Source organism: Nerophis ophidion, linkage group LG16 (genome assembly GCF_033978795.1).
Source record: "Nerophis ophidion isolate RoL-2023_Sa linkage group LG16, RoL_Noph_v1.0, whole genome shotgun sequence".
Lineage (NCBI taxonomy): Eukaryota > Metazoa > Chordata > Actinopteri > Syngnathiformes > Syngnathidae > Nerophis > Nerophis ophidion.
In genome coordinates this window covers 865,907-891,216 of record NC_084626.1, presented here as the reverse complement: position 1 = coordinate 891,216, position 25,310 = coordinate 865,907, and the positions used below count along the sequence as shown (strand labels likewise).

The 25,310-nt window shown below is 40.3% G+C and overlaps 1 long non-coding RNA gene across 1 annotated transcript; it reads right to left on the bottom strand.

Annotated features, from left to right (window-relative positions):
- Positions 1-2,787: 2,787 nt before the first annotated feature.
- Positions 2,788-9,905, bottom strand: LOC133535620 (uncharacterized). The gene is made up of 6 exons (XR_009802259.1): positions 9,862-9,905; positions 9,280-9,312; positions 9,071-9,216; positions 8,948-9,002; positions 7,462-7,633; positions 2,788-3,168 (listed from the first exon to the last, which is right to left on the bottom strand). It is a non-coding gene; the product is annotated as an uncharacterized LOC133535620 (long non-coding RNA).
- Positions 9,906-25,310: the final 15,405 nt, after the last annotated feature.

Below are 25,310 nucleotides of genomic sequence, written 5' to 3'. Positions count from 1 at the left end.
AAGCAAACATTTTAATGCTTTAAATAAACACCATGATACTTACCTGTGTGTTTGTCCACATTGTGATGCACACACCATGTCGAGTAGACACATCACAAATGTAGGATTAGTTTGGAGAGTCAAAAATATCGACACTGCAGTGTGAGCGTGAGCCCCGCCCACTGCAGACCTCCTATATATTCTCCTCCTGTTCGAAACGGCTCAGTACTCTCCGGCAGTCGAATGGAGCACATCCTGCTGTGGAGACAAATAGAGAAGCCGTAAGTCTCGGGGATTAGAAGTGCCCCACCTACTAGGGAATTAGGAGTGTCCCAGTAGGCATAGACTTGCAGTGAAAAAGACGATTTCGTCCTGCAACCAGTGCAAAGCCAGCCTGAAGAGGTCAAGAGACCGAAACGCGTCGCTGGATGGCAGGGCCAGTCATGCCCGTCACTAATTTGGCTGTGAGTGTCTGACGCAGCATGCGCATCTTTCAGGGTCTTCGGGGGGTTCCGGGGTTGGTGTGGGCGTCGCCCGGGCGGGCTGCAGACGGACTGTGCATTCCCCTTCCCCCAATCCTAACCCTAACCCGAATCCTAACCAAGCCTGTGCCTCCAGTCCGTCTGGGTGGCGTCCCATCATTCGTGGGCCTTCTGGGGACTTTGTTGTGGTGTGTGTGTTGTTTGGGGCCCACAAGTTGATCACCGAAACTTGTTTCAGACACATCACTATACAGGAATGGGAGAAAGATCAAAGCAAACATTTTAATGCTTTAAATAAACACCATGATACTTACCTGTGTGTTTGTCCACATTGTGATGCACACACCATGTCGAGTAGACACATCACAAATGTAGGATTAGTTTGGAGAGTCAAAAATATCGACACTGCAGTGTGAGCGTGAGCCCCGCCCACTGCAGACCTCCTATATATTCTCCTCCTGTTCGAAACGGCTCAGTACTCTCCGGCAGTCGAATGGAGCACATCCTGCTGTGGAGACAAATAGAGAAGCCGTAAGTCTCGGGGATTAGAAGTGCCCCACCTACTAGGGAATTAGGAGTGTCCCAGTAGGCATAGACTTGCAGTGAAAAAGACGATTTCGTCCTGCAACCAGTGCAAAGCCAGCCTGAAGAGGTCAAGAGACCGAAACGCGTCGCTGGATGGCAGGGCCAGTCATGCCCGTCACTAATTTGGCTGTGAGTGTCTGACGCAGCATGCGCATCTTTCAGGGTCTTCGGGGGGTTCCGGGGTTGGTGTGGGCGTCGCCCGGGCGGGCTGCAGACGGACTGTGCATTCCCCTTCCCCCAATCCTAACCCTAACCCGAATCCTAACCAAGCCTGTGCCTCCAGTCCGTCTGGGTGGCGTCCCATCATTCGTGGGCCTTCTGGGGACTTTGTTGTGGTGTGTGTGTTGTTTGGGGCCCACAAGTTGATCACCGAAACTTGTTTCAGACACATCACTAAACAGGAATGGGAGAAAGATCAAAGCAAACATTTTAATGCTTTAAATAAACACCATGATACTTACCTGTGTGTTTGTCCACATTGTGATGCACACACCATGTCGAGTAGACACATCACAAATGTAGGATTAGTTTGGAGAGTCAAAAATATCGACACTGCAGTGTTGAGCGTGAGCCCCGCGCACTGCAGACCTCCTATATATTCTCCTCCTGTTCGAAACGGCTCAGTACTCTCCGGCAGTCGAATGGAGCACATCCTGCTGTGGAGACAAATAGAGAAGCCGTAAGTCTCGGGGATTAGAAGTGCCCCACCTACTAGGGAATTAGGAGTGTCCCAGTAGGCATAGACTTGCAGTGAAAAAGACGATCTCGTCCTGCAATCAGTGCAAAGCCAGCCTGAAGAGGTCAAGAGACCGAAACGCGTCGCTGGATGGCAGGGCCAGTCATGCCCGTCACTAATTTGGCTGTGAGTGTCTGACGCAGCATGCGCATCTTTCGGGGTCTTCGGGGGGTTCCGGGGTTGGTGTGGGCGTCGCCCGGGCGGGCTGCAGACGGACTGTGCATTCCCCTTCCCCCAATCCTAACCCTAACCCGAATCCTAACCAAGCCTGTGCCTCCAGTCCGTCTGGGTGGCGTCCCATCATTCGTGGGCCTTCTGGGGACTTTGTTGTGGTGTGTGTGTTGTTTGGGGCCCACAAGTTGATCACCGAAACTTGTTTCAGACACATCACTAAACAGGAATGGGAGAAAGATCAAAGCAAACATTTTAATGCTTTAAATAAACACCATGATACTTACCTGTGTGTTTGTCCACATTGTGATGCACACACCATGTCGAGTAGACACATCACAAATGTAGGATTAGTTTGGAGAGTCAAAAATATCGACACTGCAGTGTTGAGCGTGAGCCCCGCCCACTGCAGACCTCCTATATATTCTCCTCCTGTTCGAAACGGCTCAGTACTCTCCGGCAGTCGAATGGAGCACATCCTGCTGTGGAGACAAATAGAGAAGCCGTAAGTCTCGGGGATTAGAAGTGCCCCACCTACTAGGGAATTAGGAGTGTCCCAGTAGGCATAGACTTGCAGTGAAAAAGACGATCTCGTCCTGCAATCAGTGCAAAGCCAGCCTGAAGAGGTCAAGAGACCGAAACGCGTCGCTGGATGGCAGGGCCAGTCATGCCCGTCACTAATTTGGCTGTGAGTGTCTGACGCAGCATGCGCATCTTTCGGGGTCTTCGGGGGGTTCCGGGGTTGGTGTGGGCGTCGCCCGGGCGGGCTGCAGACGGACTGTGCATTCCCCTTCCCCCAATCCTAACCCTAACCCGAATCCTAACCAAGCCTGTGCCTCCAGTCCGTCTGGGTGGCGTCCCATCATTCGTGGGCCTTCTGGGGACTTTGTTGTGGTGTGTGTGTTGTTTGGGGCCCACAAGTTGATCACCGAAACTTGTTTCAGACACATCACTAAACAGGAATGGGAGAAAGATCAAAGCAAACATTTTAATGCTTTAAATAAACACCATGATACTTACCTGTGTGTTTGTCCACATTGTGATGCACACACCATGTCGAGTAGACACATCACAAATGTAGGATTAGTTTTGAGAGTCAAAAATATCGACACTGCAGTGTTGAGCGTGAGCCCCGCCCACTGCAGACCTCCTATATATTCTCCTCCTGTTCGAAACGGCTCAGTACTCTCCGGCAGTCGAATGGAGCACATCCTGCTGTGGAGACAAATAGAGAAGCCGTAAGTCTCGGGGATTAGAAGTGCCCCACCTACTAGGGAATTAGGAGTGTCCCAGTAGGCCTAGACTTGCAGTGAAAAAGACGATCTCGTCCTGCAATCAGTGCAAAGCCAGCCTGAAGAGGTCAAGAGACCGAAACGCGTCGCTGGATGGCAGGGCCAGTCATGCCCGTCACTAATTTGGCTGTGAGTGTCTGACGCAGCATGCGCATCTTTCGGGGTCTTCGGGGGGTTCCGGGGTTGGTGTGGGCGTCGCCCGGGCGGGCTGCAGACGGACTGTGCATTCCCCTTCCCCCAATCCTAACCCTAACCCGAATCCTAACCCTAAAGTCGGTTGGGGTTAGAGGGTAGGTTTTAGGCATAGAAAGACAGTCGGTTGGGGTAAGGGTTGGGGTTGGGGTAAGGGTAAGGATTTGGGTTGGGGTTAGGGTTGGGTAAGGGTTAGGTTTTAGGCATAGAAAGACAGTCGGTTGGGGTAAGGGTTGGGGTTGGGGTAAGGGGTAAGGATTTGGGTTGGGGTTAGGGTTGGGGTTAGAGGGTAGGTTTTAGGCATAGAAAGACAGTCGGTTAGGGTTAGGGTTGGGGTAAGGATTTGGGTTAGGTTTTAGGCATAGAAAGGCAGTCGGTTCGGGTTGGGGTAAGGGTTGGGGTTAGGGTTAGGGTTGGGGTAAGGGTAAGGATTTGGGTTGGGGTTAGGGTTGGGGTTAGAGGGTAGGTTTTAGGCATAGAAAGACAGTCGGTTAGGGTTAGGGTTGGGGTAAGGGTAAGGATTTGGGTTAGGGTTAGGTTTTAGGCATAGAAAAACAGTCGGTTAGGGTTGGGGTAAGGATTTGGGTTGGGGGTTGGGGTTAGGGTTGGGGTTAGAGGGTAGGTCTTAGGCATAGAAAGACAGTCGGTTAGGGTTAGGGTAAGGATTTGGGTTAGGGTAAGGGTTGGGGTAAGGAGTTGGGGTTTGGGGTTAGGGTTGGGGTTAGGGTTAGGGTTAGGGGTAAGGGTAAGGATTTGGGTTAGGGTTAGGTTTTAGGCATAGAAAGACAGTCGGTTAGGGTTGGGGTAAGGGTTGGGGTAAGGGTAAGGATTTGGGTTGGGGTTTGGGGTTGGGGTTAGGGTTGGGGTTGGGGTTAGGGTTGGGGTTAGAGGGTAGGTCTTAGGCATAGAAAGAAAGTCGGTTAGGGTTGGGGTTAGAGGGTAGGTTTTAGGCATAGAAAGACAGTCGGTTAGGGTTAGGGTTGGGGTAAGGGTAAGGATTTGGGTTAAGGTTAGGTTTTAGGCATAGAAAGACAGTCGGTTGGGGTAAGGGTTGGGTTAAGGATTTGGGTTGGGGTTAGGGTTGGGGTTAGAGGGTAGGTCTTAGGCATAGAAAGACAGTCGGTTAGGGTTAGGGTAAGGATTTGGGTTAGGGTAAGGGTTGGGGTTGGGGTAAGGAGTTGGGGTTGGGGTTTGGGGTTAGGGTTGGGGTTGGGGTTAGGGTTGGGGTTGGGGTTGGGGTTGGGGTTAGGGTTGGGGTAAGGAGTTGGGGTTTGGGGTTAGGGTTGGGGTTGGGGTCTGGGTTAGGGTTGGAGGGTAGGTCTTAACTATAGAAAGAAAGTCTGTTAGGGTTGGGGTTAGAGGGTAGGTTTTAGGCATAGAAAGACAGTCGGTTAGGGTTAGGGTAAGGATTTGGGTTAGGGTAAGGGTTGGGGTAAGGAGTTGGGGTTGGGGTTTGGGGTTAGGGTTGGGTTGGGGTTGGGGTTGGGGTTAGGATTGGGGTTAGGGTTGGGGTAAGGAGTTGGGGTTTGGGGTTAGGGTTGGGGTCTGGGTTAGGGTTAGAGGGTAGGTCTTAACTATAGAAAGAAAGTCTGTTAGGGTTGGGGTTAAAGGGTAGGTTTTAGGCATAGAAAGAAAGTCGGTTAGGGTTGGGGTTAGAGGGTAGGTTTTAGGCATAGAAAGACAGTCGGTTAGGGTTAGGGTTGGGGTAAGGGTTAGGGTTATGGTTAGGTTTTAGGCATAGAAAGACAGTGGGTTGGGGTTGGGGTAAGGATTTGGGTTGGGGTTGGGGGTTGGGGTTAGGGTTAGGGTTGGGGTAAGGAGTTGGGGTTTGGGGTTAGGGTTGGGGTTAGGGTTGGGGTTGGGGTCTGGGTTAGGGTTAGAGGGTAGGTCTTAACTATAGAAAGAAAGTCTGTTAGGGTTGGGGTTAGAGGGTAGGTTTTAGGCATAGAAAGACAGTCGGTTAGGGTTGGGGTAAGGATTAGGGTTAGGGTTAGAGGGTAGGTCTTAGGCATAGAAAGAAAGTCGGTTAGGGTTGGGGTTAGAGGGTAGGTTTTAGGCATAGAAAGACAGTCGGTTAGGGTTAGGGTTGGGGTAAGGGTTAGGGTTATGGTTAGGTTTTAGGCATAGAAAGACAGTGGGTTGGGGTTGGGGTAAGGATTTGGGTTGGGGTTGGGGGTTGGGGTTAGGGTTAGGGTTGGGGTAAGGAGTTGGGGTTTGGGTTGGGGTTGGGGTTAGGGTTGGGGTTGGGGTCTGGGTTAGGGTTAGAGGGTAGGTCTTAACTATAGAAAGAAAGTCTGTTAGGGTTGGGGTTAGAGGGTAGGTTTTAGGCATAGAAAGACAGTCGGTTAGGGTTGGGGTAAGGATTAGGGTTAGGGTTAGAGGGTAGGTCTTAGGCATAGAAAGAAAGTCGGTTAGGGTTGGGGTTAGAGGGTAGGTTTTAGGCATAGAAAGACAGTCGGTTAGGGTTAGGGTTGGGGTAAGGGTTAGGGTTATGGTTAGGTTTTAGGCATAGAAAGACAGTCGGTTGGGGTAAGGGTTGGGGTTGGGGTAAGGATTTGGGTTGGGCTTGGGGGTTGGGGTTAGGGTTGGGGTTAGAGGGTAGGTCTTAGGCATAGAAAGACAGTCGGTTAGGGTTAGGGTAAGGATTTGGTTTAGGGTAAGGGTTGGGGTTAGGGTTGGGGTAAGGAGTTGGGGTTTGGGTTGGGATTCGGGTTAGGGTTGGGGTTAGGGTTAGGATTGGGGTTAGGGTTGGGGTAAGGAGTTGGGGTTTGGGGTTAGGGTTGGGGTTGGAGTTGGGGTTAGGGTTGGGGTCTGGGTTAGGGTTGGGGTTAGAGGGTAGGTCTTAACTATAGAAAGAAAGTCTGTTAGGGTTGGGTATAGAGGGTAGGTTTTAGGCATAGAAAGACAGTCGGTTAGGGTTAGGGTAAGGGTTGGGGTTAGGGTTGGGGTAAGGAGTTGGGGTTTGGGGTTAGGGTTGGGGTTAGGGCTGGGGTTAGGATTGGGGTTAGGGTTGGGGTAAGGAGTTGGGGTTTGGGGTTAGGGTTGGGGTTGGGGTTGGGGTTGGGGTCTGGGTTGGGGTTAGAGGGTAGGTCTTAACTATAGAAAGAAAGTCTGTTAGGGTTGGGGTTAGAGGGTAGGTTTTAGGCATAGAAAGACAGTCGGTTAGGGTTAGGGTTGGGGTTGGGGTTAGGGTTGGGGTAAGGATTTAGGGTTGGATTTAAAGAGAAAGAGAGAAAGGTAGGATTTAGGCATAGAAAGAAAGTCGGTTAGGGTTGGGGTTAGGATTGGGGTCAGGGGGTAGGTTTTAGGCAAAGAAAGACAGTCGGTTAGGGTTGGGGTTTGGATTGGGGTCATGGGGTAGGTTTTAGGCATAGAAAGACAGTCGGTTAGGGTAAGGATTTGGGTTAGGGTAAGGTTTTAGGCATAGACAGACAGTCGGTTAGGGTTAGGGTTAGGGTTAGTGGTTAGGGTTAGGGTTAGGGTTAGAGGGTTAGGGTTAGGGTTAGGGTTAGAGGGTAGGTCTTTGACATAGAAAGACAGTCGGTTAGGGTTGGGGTAAGGGTAAGGATTTAGGGTTAGATTTAAAGAGAAAGAGAGACGGGTAGGATTCAGGCATAGAAAGAAAGTCGGTTAGGGTTGGGGTTAGAGGGTAGGTTTTAGGCATAGAAAAGACAGTCGATTAGGGTTGGGGTTAGGATTGGGGTTAGGGTTGGGGTAAGGATTTAGGGTTAGATTTAAAGAGAAAGCGAGATGGGTAGCATTTAGGCATAGAAAGAAAGTCGGTTGGGGTTATGGTTAGGGTTAGAGGGTAGGTTTTAGGCATAGAAAGACAGTCGGTTAGGGTTGGGGTTAGGGTTAACCCTCTAACCCTAACCCCAATTCGTTGTACGTTTGTATACTGACTAAAAATAAAAGTGCATACATATGTACATATTGGTACAAATGTATACACATGTTTAAATATGTATATGTAAGCATATGTATACACACACATTACTGTAGATGAAACTAAACATGTCCCTACCTTTAAGACATGTGTTTCCAATCCGTCTGTCAGCTCCCATCGTTCCAGGAATTCTTCGGGAACCAGGCAAATCATGTGGTCCTTGTGGAACCATTAATCACGGAGGACCAGAATAGCCGGTTGTTCAACGGCACAGCCCTTTTAGTGCTCACTGCTACTGCTGCCAGCCTCTCTGTCACAAAAAAGAGATTCATTTAGGAACTGTATAATGTAGAGATTAAAAATATACCATACATACATCTTATACACCAGGGGGCACCAACCTTTTTGAAACCAAGGGTTACTTCTTGAGTACTGATTTATGCGAAAGCCTACCAGTTTGTTACACACTTAAATAAATTGCCAAAAATAGCCAATTTGCTACATTTACCTTTAGCTCTATGTTATTATTAATAATAAATATTATGTGGAAAAACTGATCTTAATGATTTAGGGTTAGGGTTAAGGTTAGCTAGCCACTAACATTTTTTAACAAATCATGAATTACTTTGCACCATGTTTGTACAAATAATAACTCACGTAAAATACAAAAGTCAACTCTCATCATGTCACACTTTGAACTGGACACCAAATCTGATATCTGTTTCTTTGTCAGTTAGTGGGAAGCCTGGCATGGCATTCTGTTAACTAGTGTGTCGTACTCTGCTGTGTAACTAGAAACTGCAACTCTGAGTGAGTCTTGCAGATGTGCATCAGTGAGGCTTGTTCTGTGTTTCTTCTTGATGAAGTTCATGTCAGAAAAGGCTGATTCACAAAGATAAGTGGAACCAAACAGGCTTGCAACCTTCATAGTTGCTGCACATACACCACTGTACTTTTCTGTGTGAACAAAGCACCAAAAGTTTGGTGCAGCCTGGCGGGCTTAACATTTTAAATTTTCAGGAAAGAAGAGGAATGAATTTAAAAGGTAAAAAGGTATATGTGTTTAAAAATCCTAAAATCATTTTCAAGAATGTATTTTTTCTCTTAAATTGTCTTTCTGAAAGTTATAAGAAGCAAAGTAAAAAGACTGGGTCTTTGAAATATTTTCTTGGATTTTCTAATTAAATTTTAGTTTTGTCTCTCTTAGAATTAAAAATGTCGAGCAAAGCGAGAGTTGGGGTTAACCCTAACCCTGATAGTACATAAATATAATTTAAAAAATAGAGGCAGCTCACTGGTAAGTGCTGCTATTTGAGCTATTTTTAGAACAGGCCAGCGGGCTACTCATCTGGTCCTTACGTGTTAGGGTTAGGGTTAGGGTGTCCGCGTTGGTGACCCCTGTTATACACAATAACTTATTCCTTCCTATAAAACACTAACCCTAACCTCTCCACCACATCTCCACACATCTTCCAACATTTTCGGTTTTGATTTGATTTTGGCTAACTGTCATTTTCAATTTTGACATATTGAACTGAAACTTTACATATGTAATAGAGTTTTTGTTTACAATAACAAGCAATTGATTATTTTTTTGGAGGGAAATTAGAGTGGTAAAGCTCACCTTGCAACATTCTTTATACCACATCAATAATATGCTGGTCAGATATATCTTGTCCCTGAAGAGAAGAACAACATTATGTAAAAGTGACAACCATTACATTTCCCAAACAGTGAGTGGACTCACCGGTGGACCCTCAATACCCGGCCTGCCATGCACACCGCTCATGCCGTTCAACCCCCGAGGACCAGGCAGTCCAGGGGGTCCTACATCACCTGGCTTCCCAGAGTCTCCATGTTGGACCATTATGTCCAAGGTCTCCTCACTCTGTGCTGCAAACACATACAAGTGCATGAAGTGTATATTTACTTAACACATGATCATACACAACTCACCTGTCCTTTAGTGCCAGATTCTCCAGACATACCCTGTCACACCCAAACAATCATGAGATACTGATTTTAAAAATTGCAAATTCTGGTCTTTTAGATTTGTTTTCCTCCGTTCAGTAAGCACAGCACCCAGAAACATTTGTGTTTCTACATCTAAGGTTCAACTACGAAAATGTTTGAATGCAGCGTTGAAAGATTGTCCAACAATAGTTTGTACAAAAACATGCAGAATGAGGGTTCCTACAAGTGGCAGGGCAAAAATACTGAAACACAATGACTCACTTTAATAAAAAAAATGTTTTAAAGTACTGTTAATGTATAATCTATACAAGATTCCTTTCTGCTCAGCTATTCATTAAAACGAAACAAGGGATGTCCAAAACTTTACCACAAAGGGCCGCACACTTAAAAGTTAACGAATGTAGGGGCCATTTTGGTTTTTAAAACCTTAAGGTCTTTCCTTGATTGTTAAAAGTCTTAGGGACCCAAAATGGGTCTCAGTCAAATAGTATATTATTTGTCTTTGCTTTCAATATTTAAATATCAACAGGTCAACTTCAGAAAGTTCAAAATGACTGGTCTTACTTTTCCCCTTTCTCACCAGCTAGCCCCTCCACGTCGGAGTCTACCTTCAAGCAGAAAACAGAATATTTGTTAGTGTTTCATATTGAAGGCTCCAATCATTCACAAACAAAAGTGATACTCACAATGTCTCCTTTGAGTCCACCTCTTCTTTGGAAGCCCTTTGAATGAGGAGACAAACATACATGTATAACATGGAGTTAAAAATATCCCGTAAATACATCTTGTACATGATAACTAATTCCACTACCTTCTATAAAACACTACCTTTAGAAGAAAGTGTAAGTATTGATGTACTACAGTACAAGGATAGAAACACTTATATAATTTTGAACTTTAGGGGAAATAGTGAGTATTGATGGACAGAAACACTTATATACTATCTTTACAAAAAAAACTATGTATTGATGTACAGGGACAGAAATACTTAGTTTACTGTTATATTTAGAATAAAGTGTACTACAGTACAAGGACAGAATCACTTGTATAATATATTATCTTTAGAAGAAAATGTATGTATTGATGTACTGAAATACTTGTATAGTATACTACCTTTAGGAGAAAGTACATGACAAGGATAGAAACACTTACAGTTGTGATCAAAATTATTCAACGCCCACACAATTTTGGTGTTTTAGCAAGTTGGACATTTATTCCGTATTTTATTTATAGTCATATCAAATAAAGATGCATTAAGTAGACAAATGCAAATTGAATTACAACATTATATGTTGTAACATACCAAACAGTGTCATTTCTCTTAATATTTCAGTGACAAAATTATTCAACCCCTTGAAGATCATAACTCTTAAGAACATAATTTGAATAAGATATTTTCAATCAGGTGTTGAAAACATCTGTAGATGTGATTAGAAGCATAAAGAGCAAAATTAAACTGATTGAAAAAGACTGTGACGCTCAGCTTCTTGTAGTGGGTCAATGGTGTATTTGCAACATGGTGAAGTCCAGGGAGTAGTCAAAGAAGTCAAGAAAGGAGGTCATTTCTCTTCATAAGAAAGGATATGGATATAAGAAAATAGCAAAGACATTACACATTCCAAGAGACACAGTTGGGAGCATAATTTGCAAGTTTAAAGCTAAAGGCACAGTGGAAACACTACCTGGGCGTGGTAGAAAGAGGATGCTGTGTGCAACTGCTGTCCGGTATTTGGAGCGTACAGTGGTGAAAAACCCCCGGGTAACAGCTGAGGAACTACAACAGGACATTGCAGAGGGGGGAACGCAGGTTTCGTCCCAGACAATAAGGTGCGCACTACGAGATGAAGGCCTCCATGCCAGAACTCCCAGGTGCACACCACTTCTGACTACCAGGCACAAGAAAAATAGACTCCAGTATGCCAAAAATCATCTGGAGAACCCCCAAAGTTTTGGGGAAACTGTTCTATGGAGTGATGAGACAAAACTGGAACTCTTTGGGCCTATGAATCAAGGTTATGTCTGGAGGAGAAAAAATGAAGCTTACAAAGAGAAGAACACCTTGCCTACTGTTAAGCATGGTGGGGGGTCAATCATGCTCTGGGGGTGTTTCTCTGCCTCAGGTACCGGGAATCTCCAGCGCGTTCAAGGCATTATGAATTCTATTTCCTAGCAGGATATATTAGCTGCAAATGTCATGAAGTCAGTGAGGAAGCTGAGGCTTGGGAGACGTTGGACCTTCCAACAGGACAAGGATCCCAAGCAACCTCCAAATCAACATCAGAGTGGTTGCAGAAGAAGGGCTGGAAGACTCTGGAGTGGCCTTCACAGTCACCAGACCTAAATCCTCTAGAAAAGCTGTGGTGGGACTTGAAGAAGGCAGTTGCAGCACGCAAGCCCAAGAATATGAATGAACTGGAGGCCTTTGCCCAAGAGGAATGGGCTAAAATACCTGTAGATGCTTGCAAGAAGCTTGTGTCCGGTTATGTATCACGTTTGAAGGATGTCATTACTGCCAAAGGCTGTTCTACTAAGTACTAAAGATGCATGTAACCAGGGGGTTGAATCATTTTGTCAATGAGATATTAAGAAAAATGTCCTTTTTTGGTATTTTGTAAAATACAGTGTTACAATTTAAGTTGCATTTGTCTATTTGATACATCTTTATTTGATATGACTATAAACAAAATAAGGAATAAATGTCCAACTTGCTAAAACACCTAAATTGTGTGGGGGTTGAATAATTTTGATCACAACTGTATATGCTATCAATAGAAGTCAGTTTAAGTAATGGTGTGCTACAAATACAAGGAGAGAAAGACTTGGATCATTTACTATCTTTAGAATAAGTGTAAGTATTGATGTACTACAGTCCAAGGATAGAAACACTTATACAGTGCCCTCCAAAAGTATTGGAACAGTGAGGCCAGTTCCTTTATTTTTGTTGTAGACTGAAAACATTTGGGTTTGACATCAAAAGATGAATATAAGACAAGAGATCAACATTTTAGCTTTCATTTCCAAGTATTTACATCTGGATCTGATACACAACTTATAAGATAATATTATTTGTAATGGAACACAACACTTTTAGGTGAATAAAACTATTGGAACTGTTACGGCTACTCTGTCGTTCCAAAAAGTTTCGAAAAAACTAAAATAAAGATAGCCGAGTAGCCTTGAAGAGAAGGTTTAATACTCACTAAATTCCTTAAGCACTCGCGGAGATATTTCTAGATTCAAAATGTTGATTATTTATTTTCACAAACAAAAAATATTCTTTGTGGTTGACTTTCTACATAACCAAAATAACTTATTTCGTGGTAAAAAAAACTATTTCACTCCTCACTCCATCATGACAGACAGACAAAGGGAGCGCCCAGCTGTCCTGTCTTCTTAATCATAGGAGGAGGAAGTGGATTAGGGTTGAATCAATCTTTTCGTTATGTGACTGTGTTTTGAATTGTGAGCAGTCAATCAGAGCATGTTTGCCATTAAAATACTACATAAAGGGATGATACCACTGGGTGTGGTTTGAGCAGGTTGCAGTGGAACAGAGTATTTTACAGCGCTTCCTGCTGACTCTGTATTCACAGCTACTGAAGTAGCAAAGCTGCTGTTTATGCCTCTAATTGGTTTTAGTCCACTTGTGCTTTTTGGAAGAGGCCTTTTTGTTATTTGGTCCTGAATGTCTCCAAACAATGGATCCAAAAGCATCTTGGCATGCATTTCTAGAAAATACACAAAATTGTTGAATCTGATTCTCCTGCCAGTCCTCTGTTGTGTCTCATAAGCTGTGCTTTGCCACTTTTCTCTGAGTTTGTAGGGTAGTTTGGATGTAATCAGCCTTAGGTTTGATTGGATATCAAGTTCCTCCAAATGCTGTAAATCTTGCATTACATTACAGCATCCTCTCAAATACATTGCATATGCATGAAGCATTTTCCCATCCTCAGCTTTATAATTGCTGTCCGATTCAAGGCTTTTTCCAAGTAACCTCCTGAAATGTTCATCTCATTTACAAAGTGTTCCTTTAAGAGGCGCCTTGCTACATTATAGCCCCTACTGGCTTCCATGTGCAAACAGCTGTGAACCAAGTCTCTTGGCAAACCAGATGCAAACTGTTCAAAGTAGTAGAGTCGGTCTTGATGATTCTCAGTCTTGTCTTCAATCAAGTGTTCAAATGCATGGATAAAAGACTGATATGCCAGTGGGTTACCATCAAACAGACATCTCTCTAGCTGGTAGTAGAGTTTTTGCTGTGAGACAATGAGTTTTACGATTTCACTTTGTCTTTGAATAATCATTTCCAAGTTATCATGAGCAGCATTAATAACCACATTATCTTGTGCAGAGTGATTTATTATGAGTCTGATTTACACTCTGGGTCTTGTGTTTTTTAATTGCGTTTTTGTTTTGAGGTTTATTTAGATCTTCTGATATGCTGGTGTTCCTTTTAGGTAGAGGTGTGTGGAGACTTAAGATGGTTTGGTGAAGTGGGGTTTTGTGTATTACACCAAACTCTATAAAGTCCACATTGCTCGCCATAGTTTCTCTTTCATGGTGAGAATCATAATACTCAGTCATGGGTTCCTGAGTCACCTCATTACTTTCATGAATTAAATCACTTTGAAGGATTTGTATTTTAGCAGTTGATGCTGCGAGATCTGCTTCCAACTCCATTTGCTCCATCTTTGCTTTAAGCTTTGTTCCCTCCAGTTGCATTTTCTCCATCTTTGCTTAAAGCTTTGTTTCCTCCAGTTGCAAGATGTGTTTTTCCTTCAGTGCAGCAGCTCGAGCCACTGTAGCAGCCTGTTACGCTTTGGCCCTTTTTAATTCTGAGGATACTGAGGAACATCTAGAGGCTTTTGATCCAGTGACAGACTTTGATTGGTGAGATAAATTTGATATGCTGTCCAGTGGTCCAACTTTTGATTGTGCAATTTCTCTTTTCCATGTTTCATGAAATAATTCACATTTATTATCCTGGGTTCATACCAGTCATAATAATCATTTTCCTTTACCTCTCCTGATAGCAAGTTTTGCACAAAGTTGTGAGCATTTTTAAATCCATCCACAGCTCTTTTAAATACTTCAAAATCATCATTGACTTTATCAGCATTTCTAACATGAGTCATCAAAGTCTTTATTTCATTTAGCTTCCTTGTGCACGCGCCCAGTCTGCCTCTGCGCGAAGCAATGCGCGTTCTCGGCATGTGGTCGGCCTCAGCTGCCGTCTCAGGTGTGCCAGACATCATTCCAAATAATCACACTGCTCAATTTATTTTCCACTTAGTCCATTGTTTAGTTCATTCCTAAACATCCTTCCAACATTTGCATTTCACATCCACAATCTGCAACTTTCCTTTCTATAGCGTTAAAATGATTCCATACAGCGCAGCGGCGCGATCATTCATTCATTCATGACGTTCATCAGCTGATTTTACTCACGGCCTGCCGGCTGCTTGCTGTCGTCGGTGCAGAGCGATCGTGGATGGTCCTTCGGGTCTACAGTGTAGTTTGTTTACTTGTTATGGCTACTCTGTCGTTCCAAAAAGTTTCCAAAAAATTACAATAAAGATAGCCAAGTAGCCTTGAGGAGGAGGTTTAATACTCACTAAATTCCTTAATAAGCACTCGGGGAGATATTTCTGGATTGAAAATGTTGATAATTTATTTTCACAAACAAAAAATATTCTCCGTTGTTGACTTTCTACATAATCAAAATAACTTATTTGGTGGTAGACAAACTATTTCACTCCTCACTCCTTCAGCATGACAGACAGAGAAAGGGAACGCCCAGCTGTCCTTTCTTCTTAATCATAGGAGGAGGAAGTGGCTCACTTAATCATAATCCATCTAAAACAGCCAATAATTAATCAACATCATCATTGACATTATTGGATTAGATTGTCAAAACAATTAATAAATAAATAAATAATATAGATAGGCTCCAACAGGAACATATAAACTTAAAATACATTAAAGTGTATAGGACTTAATATTTAGTTGCAAAACTTTTGTGATGCTTTTCCAGGCTTTCTCCATAGCCTTTTTCAGTTGTTTGTTTGTTTTGGGGGGAGGGGGTTACTCCTGTCAGTCTCCTCTTCAGCAGGTAAAATACATGCTCTATTGGGTTTAAGTCTGGAGACTGACTTAGCCAGTCTAAAACCTTCCACTTCTTGCCCCTGATCAACTCCTTTGTTGTTTTGGCAGTGTGTTTTGGGTCGTTATCTTGCTGCATGATGAAGGATCTCCCAATCAGTTTAGTTGCATCTTTCTTTAAATTAGAAGACTAAATGTTTCTGTAGACTTCTGAGTTCATTTTGCTGCTGCCATTATGGGTTACATCATCAATGAAGATGACGTCCCAGAAGAAGCCTTGCAAGCCCAAGCCATGACATTAGCTCTGCCGTGTTTCACATATGAGCTTGTATGTTTGGGATCATGAGCAGATCCTTTCTTTCTCCAAACTTTCGCCTTTCCATCACTTTGGAAGAAGATAATCTTTGTCTCATCAGTCCATAAAACATTTTCCCAGAATTTTTTAGGCTCATCCCTGCACCTTTTGGCCAAAATGTAGCCTGGCCTTCCAATTATTCTTGCTATCGAGTGGTTTGCATCTTCTGGTGTAATCTCTGTACTTCTGTTCATGAAGTCTTCTGCAAACAGTAGATTGTGATACCTTCACTCCTGCCCTCAGGAGGTTGTTGCTGATGTCACTAACAGTTGTTCTTTATAGCTCTCACAATGTTTCTTTCATCAACTGCTGATGTTTTCCTTGGTCCTGTTCCACGTCTGTAGCCTAGTACACCAGTGGTTTCTTTCTTCTTCAGAACATTCCAAACGGTTGTACTCACTATGGCCAATGCTTGTGCAATGGCTCTGATTGAATGTCCATCTTCTCTCAGATTCACAATTGCTTTGTTTTCACCCATAGACCCATAGACTCTCATTTTCATGTTGGCGCCAACTCTAAATGCAGTCTGCACAGGTAAAACCTATCCTACTCAATCTGAAACTGAGCTCAGACATTTAGTGCTATTTAGTGTTTGAATAATCAATGTAATTGGGAAACACCTGGGCAACAACACACACCTGTCAGTCACATGTTCCGATACTTTTGCTCTCATGAAAAATGGGTAGGTTGAACCAAAAGGTGCTATCTTCTAAGTTGTGTATCAGATCCAGATGCAAATACCTGGAAATAAAAACTAACATGTTGATCTATTGTCCCATACTCATCTTTTATTGTCAAACCCAAATGTTTTCAGTCTACAACAAAAATAAACAAATTGGACTCACTGTTCCAATACTTTTGGAGGGCACTGTATGTATAGTACCCTTAGAAGAAACTAAGTATTGATGTACTGAAACACTTACACGTTCTTCTAAAGATAGAATATTGTATAAGTATTCGTGTACTGAAATACTTCAAAGACAGTTTAAGTAATGATGTACTACAATGCATGGACAGAAATACTTATATAATCTTTAGAATAAAGTTTATGTATTGATGTTCTATTGTACAACGACATAAATACTTAGACATTGTATCTTTAGAAGAAACTAAGTATTGATTTACTGACATACTTTTACAATACACTATCTTTGGAAATAAGTGTAAGTATTTATGTACTGAAGTACTTATATAGGAGAAAGTGTATGTATTGATGTACTGAAATACTTATATAAAATACTATCTTAAGGGGGATGTAATATTGATGTACAACAAGGACGCAAACACTTTAGAAAGAAAAGTGTAACTACACACGTATATGCTATCTTTTGTAGTATTGGTGTACTACAGTACAAGGCTAGAAACACATACTATATTTCGAAGAGAGTGTATGTATTGATGCACTACAGTATAAGGACAGAAATACTTATATAATACAGCAAGTTTAAAGGACAGCAGGTTAGGCCACCGTGAGCTGAGACAGTCTCTACACAAGTCCCAGTATGTAATGTGATAAATGGCATAAACGCGCCAGTGACACAAGATTTGAAGTCATTTACACTATATATATCCGCCTCTCTGCAATTGGTGAGATATATTCTACTCACGAGGGTGATTTGGCTGAAAATAAGGTGCCTCGAACGCCGAGTGGCCCATTGTTCCCCTGCAACTATGCCACAACGCGGATCAAAGGAATCTAAACACGTCCGTGATCAATTGTCCTCTAGGGATTTGGACGAAAATGCAATGTTTACTCCGGACGATCGAAAAATGTTGCGAGCTATGGTTGAAAAACTGGACAGTTTGATTGAACTAATAACTGACGTTCCAGAGCTGAAAAAAATCAGTCAAGTACAATCACGCTGAAATGGTGGAGATAAAAAAGGAAAAGACGACACTAAAAGTTGAGTTAACAAGCCAGGAACTCGAAACTACTAGACTGACAACAGAGAGCGAGAAATTAAAGGCGGACTTGTTGGAACTCCGCTGCAGGAGCATGCGGGACAAGTTGCTGATTATGAAGATGAAGGTGACAAGATGGCTGCCAATGCTTCTCCCTGCTCAGAGTCTCTCTACAATTCATCAAATATATCTGGAATCTGAGACAAATATCTTGAAATGCTCCATTGCTGATGGTGAAGGAATACTTTACTTCACTACTTTGGGGATATTGCAACAACATTGGACTCTGAAAAAGGTATTTTAGGAGTATCAAATCAAGGCCCAAACAGGCCTTCTGAAAACTTCAGTGCAGCTCATCAAGTTACCTAAAATACCTGTGTAAAATTACTTGAAAAGATGACAATAACAATTAAAAAGTTGTCAGAGGAACTTGAAGAGATAAAGAAATCTCTAAACTTCATGGGTGAAAAGATTGCTAAGGTTCTAAAGCAACAAGGAAACATCATGGGCCTCATGGAGGAAGTGAAGGAGCTGAAGGAGAATGTGATCCAGAGAGACAAAAGGATTGAACTTTTGGAGCAGAGATGTGAGGATTTGGAGCAACAATCACTTGTCAATGACATTGTGGTCACAGGACTAGAGCTGAAACACCGCAGTTATGCTCGAGTTACAGCTGGGCTGAACCAAGGTGAAGATGCTCCTACGGAGGAACTTGAAACTCTTGAGCAAAAACTCCTGGACTTTTTCAGAGGTAAAAACATCATTGTTGAGAAACAAAACATATCAACATGCTATTCATTTCCAAACAAGAATGTTAAAGCAAGACCAATAATAGTGATGCAGATGGTTAACCAGAAACACAAAATGGAGCTGCTGAGACAGTCCAAAAAGCTAAAGGGCACTGGAATTTATCTGAATGAGCACCTGACAAAGAAAAATGGTGAAATTCCAAGAAGTGGCCGCATTCTCAGGAAAGAAAATAAGATTCAATCTACATGGACGAGACATGGCAAAGTCTACATAAAGCCAAATAAATCGGATCAAATGAAGCCAATATGGATTAAAAACGTGAAAGACTTGGAACAATTTAAATAACCTGTTGAATCAGGACAACAAATGGTATGTGGACAATGAAAATGTATGGTACACATGGTATATGGACATTAGGATTATGGATAATGTGTGTTTTTTTAAGTTATATCATACATTTTAGTACATTATTGATATTTTGGTTAAACTTCTTTGGAGGATGACTAATAATGACTTTTGTATTTCTGACGAGGAAGAAAGCAGTATAGCTGGGCAAGAAGATATTCAAGACAGGATAAGCTGTAAGGAACTAAATTTAAGTTATTTAGAAATGAATGATGATAAAGTAGGAGAATTTTGTAATGACATTGATCCAGAAATTAATCTAAGTGGATTACATAACATAAATGTTTCATATTACTCAGAGGATAGTTTTAAAAATGTGGATTTAAAGGGTTTTTTGCTTATTCATTTTAATAGTAGAAGTCTCAGGGCTAATTTTGAGAAGATACAAGAGTGTTTGGAATCTTTAAAATCAACATTCCAAGCAATTGCATCTCAGAGACATGGTTGACAGATGAAATTAATGATATGTTTATATTAGAAGGTTATGATTTTTATAATATAAATAGAAAAAATTAAAAAGGAGGTGGCGTTGCGTTCTATGTACAAAAAAAATATGGCTGTGAAATTATCGACAGTCTAGTTATAGATGATGTTATGGAGAGTATGACTATAAAAATACAAATAAACAACGAACGTAGTGCATATTTGAGTTGTATTTATAGGACACCTGGGTCACATGTAGAGCTTTTCCATGACAGCCTACTAAAAGTACTTGGAAAACTAGCTAACAAGAAATGTGTCTTTGTGTGTGGAGATTTCAATTTTGATTTATTAAAATGGAGAACCCATAAACCAACTAATGACTTTATAAATGAAATGTTTACTTATGGTTTGCAACCAATAATTGATAAACCAAGCAGAATAACGCGAGAATCTGCTACCCTCATTGACAATATTTTTACAAATATCCATGACATAACTACAGGTGGAATACTCCTTAGTGACATCACAGATCATTTTCCAGTGTTTGTGAATATTCAAAGTATGATTGTAAATAATATAGCACAAAAAACATTGTTCAAATTAACAAGATTAAGGACACCTGAAAGAATACAAGCATTTAAGAATGAGCTTTCAAAATGTTTCTGGGAAGGGGTGTATGTTGAAAATTGTAATGATTCATACAGGGCATTTCTGTTTAAATGGATAGAACTTTATAATTCCTGCTGTCCAGTCGTGAAGTCCACACTAAAGAAAGTGAGTAAAAATAAGCCTTGGATGACGAAGGGTCTAGTAATGGCCTCCAATAGAAAAAATGTTCTGTATGATAGTTACTTAAAAAATAAAACTGAACAAAATGAAATGGAGTATAAAATTTATAAAAAATAAGTTGACTTCTATTCTACGAAAGCAAAAGAAAAGTTATTATAACGAGAAATTTGAAGATAGCAAAAATAATATTAAACAAACATGGAACACAATCAACCAGGTTTTAGGTAATAGATGTAAAAATCATGAGACTCCGAGCTACTTTATAAATGATAATAATATAAAACTAAACAAAAAAGAAATGATAGTGGAAGAATTTAATGACTATTTGGTTAATATGGGCCCTGCACTTGCAGAAAAAATACCTGTTTATGAGGACACAGGCTTGACTAAAAACACAATAAACCCTCATTTAAAATCAATGTTTTTGAGTGGAGTAACAGAAGTGGATATAATTCAAACAGTAAGAGCCTTTAAAAGTAAAACATCTACAGACATACATCACATAGATATGGTAATTATTAAAGAATGTATTCATTTAATTCCTAAGCCATTGGCTCACATATGTAATCAATCATTCATGTGTGGATACTTCCCAGATGATATGAAGATAGCAAAGGTTATTCCTGTTTTTAAAAACGGAAATAAGCATCTTATGGAAAATTATAGACTGATTTCAATACTCACTCAATTTTCAAAAATTTTAGAAAAGCTTTTTACAAAACAGTTTAATAATTTTCTGGAAAAAAACACCTTGCTTAAGCAGCAGCAGTATGGTTTTGGGGAAAATCGAACAACTACGTATGCAGTAATGCATATGCTGGAGGAGGTTAGTACTGCTATGGATAATGATGAATTTACAATAGCCATCTATATTGATTTAAAAAAGGCCTTCGATACCATTGACCACAGACAGTTAATAAATAAGTTGGATAAGTACGGCATCCGAGGGCCAGCTCTGTCCTGGATCAAGAGCTATCTAGAAAATAGAAAACAATGTGTTCAGGTGGATAATACAATATCTGGATTTAAAAATATAGTTTGTGGAATTCCACAGGGTTCTATAATTGGTCCTAAGTTCTTTACAATTTTCATTAATGATTTTTGTGATGCATCAAGTTTCTTAACATTTTTTATGTTTGCTGATGATACAACTATCCTTTGTTCTGGAAAATCTTTTAATGAACTTTTGGTAAAAATAGAACAAGAAATGACAGTGCTTAAAAACTGGTTTGATATGAATAAATTATCACTTAATATTGCTAAAACTAAATTTATGATATTTGGTACCAAAACTGAGGTATCTAATGAAGTAAATATTAAAATAAATGGATATAAAATTGAGCGTGTCTTTGATACTAAGTTTTTGGGAGTTATAATTGATTATAAATTATCATGGAGACATGTAAATTATATAAAAACAAAAATATCAAAAACACTTGGTGTTTTGTATAAAACTAAAGAATTACTTAATTATAATTCTTTGTTAACAATTTATTATACTTTGATACTTCCATACATGACATACTGTGTAGAACTCTGGGGAACCACTTTTAAAACCATAACTAATGATATTGTTTTGCTGCAAAAAAAAAGCTGTACGGCTAATAAACAAAGCAGGATATTATGACCATACCCATCCATTATTTGTTAAATCAAAACTTATGAAATTTCAAGATATTGTTTATTATAAAATAACACAGATAATGTTCAAAGCAAAAATAAATACTCTTCCAGAAGGAATTCAAAAATACTTCACTCTACAGACCAGCAAATACAATCTAAGAGATGAATCTAGGTTTATTTTACCAAAAGCAAGACTAGTGGTTAAATGTAGATGTCTATCTGTTCTCGGTGTTAATTTGTGGAATTCTGTTGGTAAAGAAATAAAAATGAGTGACTCAGTATTTAATTTCAAAAAGAACATGTCACAATGTATTTTAAAAAGTTATGTGAACTAGAAATGTATGTTTGTTTGGTTAAATGTTGTATTTAGAAGGTATGTATGTTTATCTATTTACAGAAAAGTGTATGTGTGTAGGTACATATTTTTGTATTGTTTGTTGGGGGGCAGCTTGAATGTGGATGCTGAATGACTATATTTCTTTTTGTGTTGCAGAATTATTAGAAAGGGTAACTTAATTGAATGTAAAAAATGTATGTTGGGCATATAAGCTTTTTTGCTTCTGCCCGTTTCAGTCATGTTATTCATTTTTGAATCGTGATCTATGTTTGAATATGTTTTTGTTAGACTGAAAAAAAAAACTTAAAATGGTCTAACAGGAATTAAAGAAAGAAATTGAGGATTTACAAAAAACATTCATAGTAGTGATAATCTAATTAGCGAGCAACTGAATTCCTTTTACAGCCAAAAAAGAAGAGTTAAACTTAACTGAAAAACAATTATTTTAAAGTTATGACTGCAACAGAGCAATCTGGATGAAAAAAAGGTGATAAGTGTTCAAAATTAATTTGAAATATCCAAGCAAAAAAACGTTATAAAAAGAACATTTCCATACGTATTAAAACAAATGGAAAGGTATTGGATACACACACCACATTGTTGAAAGTAAAGGAAAATTACTTTGGAAATATTTTTTCTAATAAAGTAATCTCTCCTGAAACTACTTTTTTTTTTCAGAAAATTATAAAAGAAAATTGACTTCAGAAGAAAGCCATTCATGTAAAGGCCTCATTAGAGAGGAAGAACGTGTGGAAGCTGTTAAGTCTTTTCATCCAGGGAAACCCCAGAATTAGGTGGAATACCTATTGAGGTCTATCAAGTATTTTATGAAGAGGTTAAGAAACAACTGCTTTTGTAGTTTTAATTACTCATATAAAACACATGTTTTTGTCTAACACTCAAACAGAAGGTCTTATTTCTTTATTCTGAAACAGGAAATAAATGGTGAGTATAAAGACCAAGTTTATCTAAAAAATTGGAGACCAATGACACTTCAGTGATACGATGCCAAGATCCTGGCAAAATGTTTGGCTTAAGGACTTAAGTCTGTTTTGTCAAATATTAGGGTTAGGGTGAAATATTATTCACCAAGATCAATCAGGTTTCCTACAATTAAGTAACATAGGAAACAATATTAGACAGTTATTAGAAATGATAGAAAATTATAATATGGAAAATAAAGGATCAATTTTTACAGTCAACCTGGAGAAAGAATTTGACAAAATTAGCCTAGATGTGTAAAAGCTTAGTTTGTTTCAATTTTGGCAAAACCTTACTACACTGGATAAAGATGCTATATATTTAAATGAACTGTAGAATCATCAATAATGGATACATCTCTGGGACAATACTTATATTAAGAGGTCTAAAACAAGGGTGCCTTTTGTCTCCATACTTATTTATTATTGCTATGGAAATATTGACGGTAAAAGTTAGATTGAATAAAAATATTGAAGGGCTCAGTAATAATATTATTGAAAGTAAAATAATGTATGCCGAAGATACAAGCTTCTTTATCAGCCCCGATCCTCATTGTTTGCGAAAGCTTCTTAATCATTTGGACATATTTTCACAGCAATCTGGGCTTAAGCTAAAATATGGTAAATGTAAAATAATAATCGGAAATCTAAAGGGAACGTTATTTCGATAGCAATGCAAAGTGCCTGTTTTGTGGACAGATGGACCATTTAACATACTTGGTGTTTTTGTCCCAGAGAATCTGGAAGATCTCGGCTCAGTAAATTATGTTAATCGATTAAGGAAACTGGATAAAATTATGCAATTATGGAAAGGGAAATCCTTAATCTTGTATGGTAAAATATCTATTGTCAACTCGTTAATCATTCCTCAATTTATTTATTTGTTTTTGTCATTACCAGCTCCATCAAAACACTTTAAGGTCTATGAGCGGAGGGTCTTCCATTTTGTCTGGGACGGCAAACCAGAAAAGATTAGAAGAAAGGTTTTGTACAATGAATATGAGGGCCTGAAACTTCTCAACCATGAAGCTATGTGCCTGTCTTTAAAAGCATCAATTGTTCCAAAGACGTAATTAAACACTGAGTGGTACACAAGTGTCCTGTTGGACAAAAAACATGTACTGTATCAAAATAAATTGTATCCGTTTTTACAATTGATGACCTCGCATTTTCCTTATGTAGAGAGAGAGAGTCTGCTGGGAAACATGGCGAGGTTCATGAAGGAAACAATCCACTCATGGTGGTGTTTTATATTTGATGTGCCAGAAAAAAGAGATGACATTTTGCAGAAGATAATATGGATGAACTCTATTGTTGTAATAGATGGAAAGCCTTTCTTTTGGTAAACTATGTTTGAAAGAGGAATCATTTTTGTCAATGACATTATCAATGAGAACGGTAAGATTATGAAGTATGATGAATTTAAAGGCCTACTGAAAGCCACCACTACCGACCACGCAGTCTGATAGTTTATACATCAATGATGAAATTTTAACATTGCCACACATGCCAATACGGCCGCTTTAGTTTACTAAATTGCAATTTTAAATCTCCCGCGAAGTTTCCTGTTGAAAACATTGCAGAATGATGACGCTTATGTTGACGCGTGTTTGTGACGTTATTGTTTGTAGTGGACATTTTATCCAAGCATCACTCACAGCTAAAAGTTGTCCAATTTAATTGCATAATTACACAGTATTTTGGACATCTGTGTTGCTGAATCTTTTGCAATTTGTTCAATTAATAATGGAGACGTCAAAGAAGAATGCTGTTGGTGGAAAGCAGTGGATTGCAGCCGCTTTTAGCAACCAAAACACAGCCGGTGTTTCTTTGTTTGTTGTGAAGCTTTACTATGGAACAGAGCAGTCAAGCGAACATGTTTCTCTACCACATGTCAACCAGCAGGTTTCGGTGAGAAAATTGTGGTAATAAGTCGGCTCTTATCGGAGACATCAGCGGAGCTTGTGCCGTTCTTCCTGCAGCAGCTGTCAAATAGCCAGCTGCCACTTTCTTGGCTCCTCCATGGCTTCCATCAGAGACACTGCTGGTCACCAAACCCCTCCCAATTTCAGGTATGACTTTATAATCTCACTAAAACACTAGTAACACAATAATCAGATAAGGAATTTTCCAGAATTATCCTAGTAAATGTGTCGAATAACATCTGAATCGCTCCCACTGCCCTAGCCTTTTTTTTCTATTGCTTCACTCTAACTTTCCTCATCCACGAATCTTTCATTCTCGCTCAAATTAGTTGGGAAATCGTCGCTTTCTCGGTCCGAATCGCTCTTGCTGCTGGTGGCTGTGAATATAAACAATGTAAGGAGCCCTACAACCAGTGACGTCA